The sequence below is a fragment of the Pipistrellus hanaki genome (genome assembly GCF_964339955.1).
Source record: "Pipistrellus hanaki genome assembly, chromosome: 19".
NCBI lineage: Eukaryota > Metazoa > Chordata > Mammalia > Chiroptera > Vespertilionidae > Pipistrellus > Pipistrellus hanaki.
In genome coordinates this window covers 14707829-14717144 of record NC_140521.1, presented here as the reverse complement: position 1 = coordinate 14717144, position 9316 = coordinate 14707829, and the positions used below count along the sequence as shown (strand labels likewise).

At 43.9% G+C, this 9316-nt stretch overlaps 1 pseudogene across 1 annotated transcript; it reads left to right on the top strand.

Annotated features, from left to right (window-relative positions):
- The first annotated feature begins 1338 nt into the window (after window positions 1-1338).
- Window positions 1339-1768, top strand: LOC311613733 (large ribosomal subunit protein uL24-like; annotated as a pseudogene). The gene has a single exon. The product of its transcript is annotated as a large ribosomal subunit protein uL24-like (transcript).
- Window positions 1769-9316: the final 7548 nt, after the last annotated feature.

Below are 9316 nucleotides of genomic sequence, written 5' to 3'. Positions count from 1 at the left end.
TATATTTTATTATTTTATTTTATTTTATTTTATATTTTATTATTTTATTTTATTTTATTTTATTTAGCAAGGAAGGCACCTGGATGCCAGGGACAGGTAGCAGGTGACATCCTATACAGATTAGTTCAGGCAATTAAGTAACTAGCCAAAGAAGCAGAGTTTTCTGAAATGCCTAGGTCTCTACAGGCTTAATGCAGCCAAAACAGGTCTTTAGATTCCAAAGTCATTCCTGGAGGGTACAACTGTGGGCTCTTGACTCAGATGGCCTGGGTTCAAATCTTGATCATTGCACTTCCCAGCTTTGTGATTGCTGGAAATAGTTTAGCCTTTCTAACTATGGTTTCCTGCACATAAAAGAAGGTAATAATGCTCTCTCTATATATAAAATATAAAAAGCCAGCTACCATAATGCCATAACCACTGGAACAACCAGAGACCAGAACACCACGCCCCTTGCCCAGGCTGGCCTGCCCCCCAGGGAGCAGTTAGGGGCTCCCCTAGGCAATAGGTTAGGATGCAAGTTTGATGGGGGAAAGTCAAAGAAATAGGGGGAAAGGTCTTAAGGATCTGGGGGTTGGGGTTTGGGGTGGTCGGCCCGGTGTAGGTGTGGAGTGTGCTGGGGACGGAAGAGGAGGATCCGATTGAAAAAGGCTCAGCACAGTACCTTCCTCATCGCGAACCAGGACGGTGCCAGTGGAGATTGAACGGGCAGCTGCTTCATGAGGGCGCTTGGGACCGCCATGCTCATGGCAGCGGCAAATACTGAACACTTATGGGCTTCTCTACAAACACTCCCGAAACTTCGCTGATTCCAAATAGTAAATAGGTGTCAATGCAAAAACAGAAAAATCCTCTCCAACTAGAAGCCCTGGGCTTGCAATGCCACTGAAGGAAACACCACTTGAGGAGGAGCTAGAAGAACCGGAAGTGTGCAACCAGAGGATTGTGGGGTTGTGAGGGACGCCTGGGTGCCTATGGCTAGAACATGAGCCTGCTATTGTGCATGTTCATAGTCAGTGACTTCTGGCGGGAAATTATTTTGACAGATTTGCTGTTCCCTTGTGGCGAGGAAGGTCAGAATTAAAGGTTCCCGATCTTGGTTTGAAGCAGAGAAAATGGGATAGTGATGAATAAAAAACTTTGGAGACAGTGAAGGGCAGTTTGTCCAGACTGTTTGAGATCTACAGAGTAGAGTTTAATTGGGATAGAAATCCTGTTAACAGCACCTGATGCCTGAAATCTGAGCACACTACTTTTAGGTTTTCCAGTTCGAGTTTGTGGAGACCGCCTATTAAAACATTCCTGGTTGGGGAGCACTTCTGGCACCAGATGGTCACCATGAAGTCCAACCCCTTGGTGACCTCGGGGCGCAGCAAAAACTGCAAAGGCCACTTCAATGCCCCCTCCCACATTCACAGCAAGATCATGTCTTCCCTGCTCTCCAAGGAATTGCAGCAGAAATACAATGTCTGCTCCATGCCCATCCGAAAGGTTGATGAGCATGTTCGAAGACATGACAAAGGTCAGCAAGTCGGCAAGGTGGTACAGGTGTACAGAAAGAAACATGTCATCTACATCGAGAGGAGAGCAGCGTGAGATGGCTAATGGCACACTTGTCCACGTGGGCATTCACCCGGGCAAGGATGGTTATCACCAGGCTAAAACTGGACAAAGACTGGAAAGAAATTCTTGAACACAAAACCAAATCTCAACAAGTCGGAAAAGAAAAAGGCAGATATAAGAACTTACTGAGAAAATGCAGGAATAAATGTAACCTGTTGTGTAACTACAGTTTAGCTGTAGGTTTTTAGCCTGGTATGTATTCCTTTAAAATTGTTCAGAATGTCTCTGGAATATTGTTTCCTTCCTGGTGATTGATATGTGGCTCTTTATATCTATTGTTGCTGCTTGGATTAATTTTATGAATAAAAATTGGAAATGTTTCTTAATTCAAAAATAAAAAAGTAAATAAGTAAATAAAATATTCCTGGTTGGAAAGTGTTTGTATAGAAGCCCATAAATATTAAGTATTTGCTATGTTGCCATGCTTATCTCTCTGTAAGGAATATGGAATAATATTAAATGTCTCAAGAAGCTTGAATTTTAAAATAAAAAATAAAGAAGAAACATAAATATTAAAATTTTAAAAAAAGAAGCTTGAGTTTTAGGAGTGAAATCAGGCAGGCAGGTGAGTGTTTAGGGGCCATCAGGAAGGCAGGCAGAGTGGTTAGGGGCAATCAGGCAGGCAGGCCAGTGGTTAGGAGCCAGCAGTCCTGGATGTGAGAGGAATGTTCCAAAAATCCCAGATGGGAAGACTGTGTAAGCACGAATTTCATGTATTGGGCCTCTAGTACATTTATAAGTTCATAGAGAATTTTAAAGGAGATAATCCTATAAAGCACTTGACATGATGCCTGACACATAGTAAATATTTAATACATGCTTTTAAAAACATGGCCAAATCATAAAATTAATATTATGAATTGGCCTGAGAAACTAGAGGCAAAAGAAATGAAAGATTTTCTTAAAAGCAAAGGGAAGTGCGCTGTATTAATACTGTGGCTGCAGTACCAAATTAGCACGTACTATGTGACTTAAAACAACAGACATTTATTCCCCTGCAGTTCTGAAGTTCAGAAGTTCAAAATCAAAGTGTCCAAAGGCTCTGGCTCCTTTGGAAGGCTCTGGAGGAGAATCTTCCTGCTTGACTGAGTCTAGCCAAATGTTACCTGTATAACTGTCTCATACTCTTAGAGTTGCCTCATCTATAAAATGGGGGACGTCCTCTTTCTCTTAACTTTCACCATAAACACCAAGTCCCTCAAATTCCTAATCTGTTTTCCAGAACTGGCCTGAGCCGGAGGACAGAGCACACCACCAGTGATGTGGGGGTGGAAAACCACAAGGACAAATGTTTCCTTCAAAAGTCTTCTGTTTGAGAACTGAAGGGAAAGCTTACTTCAATAAAAGAGTTCACTCTAATATGATGGGAAGACCGAAACTGAGACTGGGATGTTAATAGGAACCCACCAAGCTCTGGGAACCAGCTGTTAGTCCCTCTCCAAAAATCACATTTCTCACCCATCCCCACCTCCCACCTCTGTCATGGCAATCAGCTCTGCCTATGCATCAGTTCCAGCCTTTTGTCACTGGGCACCTTCATTTGCTTACATATGGCTTTGGCCCTTAAAACTGAGAAGCACGTGGCTTCTGCTATCTTCTGAGCTCACATCTACCTTGTGTCATCTCCCAATGCACCCTGTCAGCTTCTGCCCCCACCGCTATCTCCTTCAATCTCCAAGTTTACCAACCTCAAGTTACCTAGAAAATAAACTAATCAAACACACATTTCCTTCTGAAATAGTGCAAAAGTTATCAAGAATATGGATGTGTTGCCCGTGGGCAAAGGCCAATCAACAATAGATAGGAGGAGTGTCCACCTGGAGAAAAACACAGCTTCTATCCTTCAGAGGGATTATATGTGGATTAGCTTCACCAAAGAGGGGGATGAGGCTAACAGGTATGTGACTGCTCTTCTTTGAGAACCACATCCCCATCCCCCAAATTTTCCATTTCCATGTGAGCTATTGCATTCATGTCCAAGTCCACCTTCTAACCGCAGTTGATTTGCTCAGGGTGCTACCTATATAATCAGTTGGACCAACAGTTCCCTTCTCCTTGATTACTGGAGTTTATAAGTGATTCATATGGGCCTCCTTCATTTCACTAAAGCCATAAATCTTGAATGTTACAGGTGGCCATGTTTTTTGCCATATGTAGAAATTGATATCCAACATGAGACAAAGATGCCAACCCACAGCAGGGAAAAACTGATATGCAAGATGAAGAGGCTCCTGCCAGCATTTCAAGTACCAGCTATGCTTCCTCCAGAGACACAGCTGCCTCTTTGCCTTTCCAGATCTGCTTTGCTATTCAGACTCCATGAATCTCATAAGATACCCAAGGTACTTACATCAGGGTGGCTACTTTGCTTTAACCAAGTCTCTGCTATTTTCAACCACAGTGGTCTTAACCATCTTAGAAGGGTATAGGCAGAAGGGGCAAGAAGATTTCTCCAGAACACACCTTTACACGTTGCCGACAGCCCTACCCAGACTTGGCCAGGATTCTCATCTGTAGCATTGGCCTCAACAGAGGCTAATGTACTATTTGTCTTCAACAGAAGCTGCATGTGTAATACACAATAGAATTGATTGTTTTGCTGATATATATTGAGTGCCTACCGTGTGACAGGCATTAGGCTCTGTGCTGGAAATTTAATAAAGAATAAAACAATCTGCTGGTAGAGCCATGATATTTCAAACTCATTTTTATCATAGAATTCTCAGGAAGAAGTGTTCACTATGACTGAACACTCTACCTCAACCCACACACCACCACTGCAAGACTAGAGCATTTGCAAACCGAGAACTCTCCCCCTCTCCATATGCTTTGACTACACTGATATACTGAAGCCAAACAGAAAGCACTGGGGTCTGCCAGCTTCAGCGATTGGAAGGAAGCCCTCTGGAGACTCTTTCCTATCACTACATTTGGGACTTTCTTTTCCCCGGATTCCCACGTGTAACTATAGCAAATAAATACAAGTCAAATCAAGCCATTTTTAACAAGGTGCCTGAAAGGATAAAAGAAACTACTGTATACTGCTACCTTGTCTCTACATGACTGCTAAGCTCCTTGAAGACAAAGGAGTTACTTGATTTCCTCAACATTTAACATTTTCTGAGGCCTTTCTAAGTTTTCTTCACTATTCTAGGAGTTGGAGGTTCAGTGGTGATCAAAGAAACAAAAAACAACAAAAACAAAAACTGTATTCCAGTGTAAAGATGAAGAATAATCAAACCATAGGTTAACTAAGTCAGGTCAGGTGATGCCTATGTCAATGAAGAGCAATTGTGTGGGTTAGAGGGAGTGCCAGGCCTGCCCAGGTAAGAGGAGGACTTTCTAAGTAGTAGGACAAAGCTAGAGATGGAAGACATCAGTAAGTAGTTTTTTGTTTGTTTGTTTGTTTGTTTAAAATATATTTTATTGATTTTTTTTACAGAGAGGAAGAGAGAGGGATAGCGAGTTAGAAACATTGATAAGAGGGAATCATCAATCAGCTGCCTCTTGCACACCCCCCACTGGGGTTGTGCCCACAACCAAGGTACATGCCCTTGACCGGAATCGAACCCGGGACCTTTCAGTCCACAGGTCAACGCTCTAGCCACTGAGCCAGTTTTCAGCCATCAGTAAGTAGTTTTTATTTAAAGCCATGGAAGTAGGAAGTAAATTCAGGTAGGACAGAGGTATAAAAACCGAGCCATGCAGCATTCCGATTTAAGAGATTGTGGTGATTAGGAGATACTAGGAGTGGAAACTCAGGCATGACCAAAGAGAAGGAGGAAACCAAGAGCACAGAGTCTGTGAAGCCAATTGAAGAAAGTTCTCCAAGAAGGAGGAGCAAAATAACATGGCAAAATGTGGATGAGAAGTAAGACATAACGTGAGGTGACCTTGACAAAACAATTTCACTCGTGGGGTGGAGACAATAAAATCTTTAGTAGACTGAGGTCAATAAAAATCTGGAAATAAAGAAATAGAGTACAGACATCCATCTCAAGGAGTGTTAGTGAGAGGAATGCAGAAGTAAGATGTTCACTAGACATCCTTGTTGGGTGATAAGGTGTGAGGAGTGAGGGTCTTGAGCACGGAAGAGGAGGGAAATCTAGTATATAAGTGGGAGGGGTCTGCTTTAGATGGGGCAAGCACAAAGCTCATCAACTCTCATGGGAACAAAGGCAGAATATGTGGGTGCAGATGCAGGAATTTCCATAGGGTTTGGGTGCTGAATTATTTCTGAGTACTGCTATTGTCTCAGTGAAGTAAAGTATGACATTATCTGAGGGTAGAAGAGAGAATTTCGCTACTTTAGGCGAGAAATGAAGATGTGAAGTAGTCGGCTCAGATGGGGAAAACTGATCGACTAAGGGAATTGTAGGATTGGCCAGCAGGGCAAAAGATCCATTTGATATTTTTTTGTCTCAATTTAAAGGAACCCCAGTAGTCTGTGCAGTAACCATGGAAGGTATGTAACTCAAGAACTTGAATCAGCTGGAGGAGGGCAGTTAGCTAACAGCCTCTCTATGCAGTTGAATCTGACAGGCATTTGAGTCAAAGCCATGCAGATCCTAGCCCATAACTGAGCACAGAAAAAAATCTCCTCATGGGACTGCTCTGCACTGTGCTCCTCACTGGGCTGGCTAAGACTCTCTCAGAATTGCAGCAGAATCCAAGGCCCTCCCTCCTCTCTCACGGGTATCAAATTCATCTCATTCTGAAAGTTTTCCTTGACTACCCTGTCACTCTTCAGCTTTATCTTTCAGATGGGTTACCCTTTCCCCTGCCCACTTCAAACTCCATTGGGCATCTGCTTCTGAGAAATTCCACCTACCACCCCATGGTCATGAGTCTTCTCCTCTAGCTTCTTCAGTCGCTTCAGTCATGATCCACACATGAAGTGAGCTAGGGCGGACTCCCCCAGGTGAGCATGAAGAAATAACAGAGGAGCCAAGAAACAGAGAGTTCCCGGCAAATGAAGATTCATCTTGCACATGGAATCTACACTGGTGAAGCAGAGGAATGAGACCCTGAGGGTGGGGATGTTTCCTAAAATGGTGGGGGAGTCAAGCCATGCAGTCAGGCAGGCTGATTTTTATCTCACAAACCTCACCCCACCCCTTCCTTGGAGAACTAGACTAGGGAAGACAGGGGCTGCCATTGAAGACTATTCTTCATGCTCTTCTCACTTTGAGCCACAATCCTGAGAGGTCAAAAGAACAAATTTATATTGCACACTTTCCTTGTGTCAGGCATTGTGCTAGGCACCTGTCTCTATTATTCAAGTCTCTGAGCATTAAACTATAGAAAGGTAAGGTGAATATCATTTTATCTATTTTTATTTGTGGAAAAACAAAACAAAATACAGAGACTCCAGCCCTAACCATTTTTGGCTCAGTGGATAGAGCATCAGCCTGGGGATTGAAGGGTCCCAGGTTCGATTCCAGTCAAGGGCCTGTACTTTGGTTGTGGGCACATCCCCAGTAGGGGGTATGCAGGAGGCAGCTGATCAATGTTTCTTTCTCATGGATGTTTCTAACTCTCTCTCCCTCTCCCTTCCTCTCTGTAAAAAAAAATCAATAATAATAAAATAAAAATAAATAAAAAAAAACAGCCAAAACCGGTTTGGCTCAGTGGATAGAATATCGGCCTGCAGACTGAAGGGGCCCGGGTTCGATTCTGGTCAAGGGCATGTACCTTGGTTGCAGGCACATCCCCAAGGGAGGGGTGTGCAGGAGGCGGCTGATCGATGTCTCTCATCAATGTTTCTAACTCTCTATCCCTCTCCCTTCCTCTCTGTAAAATATCAATAAAAAATATTTTTTAAGAAACAAAAAATTTAAAAAAAGCACAGAGACTCCAAGAGAAGTCATATAGTTAATAAGTGGTGGATGCAGAAAAGGGCTTCAAAGCCTGAGCCACTTCCACAATACCTCATCGCTGTACTTGTCAGCGACAACTTACATATCAGAGCAACGAATTAATTTCATCTTATATACACAGAGTTTATACAGTATGCAAATGTATATGTAAATGACCATTCTAATTTATACAAACAAAGATGCAAATGTATCGGTAGGTTTACAGGAAACTGGTAAAATTACTTTACCTCAGTTGACCCACCCTTAGGACTCTGGCAAATCTGAATCACCCTAATATAAATAACCCCAGCTGCCCATCTGAGAGCTATCCCTTCGGCATGTACAACACTGAGTCTCTGGCCCCCACCGATGATATTTAGATTCCTCGTGATGTTCTCCAGGACTAAGATAAATGTATGAAACAAAACCTCTCAGGAATTTTCTGTCTCCAAACAATAAGGCAAGAATCTACGCCTGTGTACTGTCCTTGAGGATTCAGGCCCACACACAGCTCGGGCCGTTAGCAGCCTGATTTCTTTAATCACAGATTTACCTGAACTTTGGGCACCCAGAATTCACTTTCTCTGTTCTCCCCTCCCATACACAGATGAGGATTATGAGCAGGCAGCTTCATTTGAGAGGTGCTGGGAAAACTAAGGCCATCCCCTTCCTCCCACTCAGTTCTCTGGGGCCTAAGCTCTGGAGCCTGAACAAGAGTTAGTGCCTCCATTCAAATGTAAGCCCCCGTGGGCTCATCAGTTTTTGCCACCTAATATTTATCTCAGATGAAAACGCTGATTGAAATGTACTGTAAGGGCCTGGCTGGTTTGGCTCAGTGGATAGAGAGCATCAGCCTGCAGACTGAAGGGTCCTGGGTTCGATTCCAGTCAAGAGCACAGGTCCAGGTTGCAGGCTCAATCCCCAGTGGGAAGCGTGGAGGAGGCAGCCAATCAAAGATTCTCTCTCATCATTGATATTTCTCTCTCTCTTTCTCTCCCTTTCTCTCTGAAATCAATTTAAAAAAAAAATTTTTTTTTTAAATGTACTGTAGCCAAAACCGGTTTGGCTCAGTGGAAGAGCGTCGGCCTGCGGACTGGAAGGTCCCAGGTTCGATTCTGGTCAAGGGCATGTACCTTGGTTGCAGGCACATCCCCAGTGGGAGGTGTGCAGGAGGCAGCTGATCGATGTTTCTAGCTATCTATCCCTCTTCCTTCCTCTCTGTAAAAAATCAATAAAATATATATATTTTTAAAATGTACTGTAGGATGAGGTGGAGAGGGAGCAGAGTGGAAATAGGCAAAGGAACCCTAAATAGGGGCCAATGGGCAGGCCAGAAAGCAAAAGCTGCCTGAAAAAGTGACTTCCCCAGGGCCACACACCTTCCGCTGATGGCCCTCTGCCGGGTGGGCCTGGGGACTCGCCAGCCACCTCAGTTCGCTCACCCTGATTCCAGCATGCCCCATAATTGCTGAAGCTTCTCAGCCAGACATTCTCTTCCTTGCTCTGAGCCTTTGGCACTGGGGTCCCACTTCCTGAACCCTGGCCGTCCCACATCTACCTGGTTGCCAGTTACCAGCCAAGAGTCCATGCCAACACTGCTCCTGTGTCATTCCCCTTCAGGTGGCATCTGTGCTAGAGGCCTCCCTTCTTGTACTCCCAGCACTCCCCGCGCGGTCCCAGAGGACAGAGAGCCTGTTTATGTATTCCCATATTTCCAGCGTCTAGCTCAGTGTCTTAAACAAATCGTTTTAATAAGTATTTGAGTGACTCCAGGAAACTCCATTACCCCATTTAGCACGTTGTCCAATAGCTGTTAGATTGTCTGTCCCTGGGCC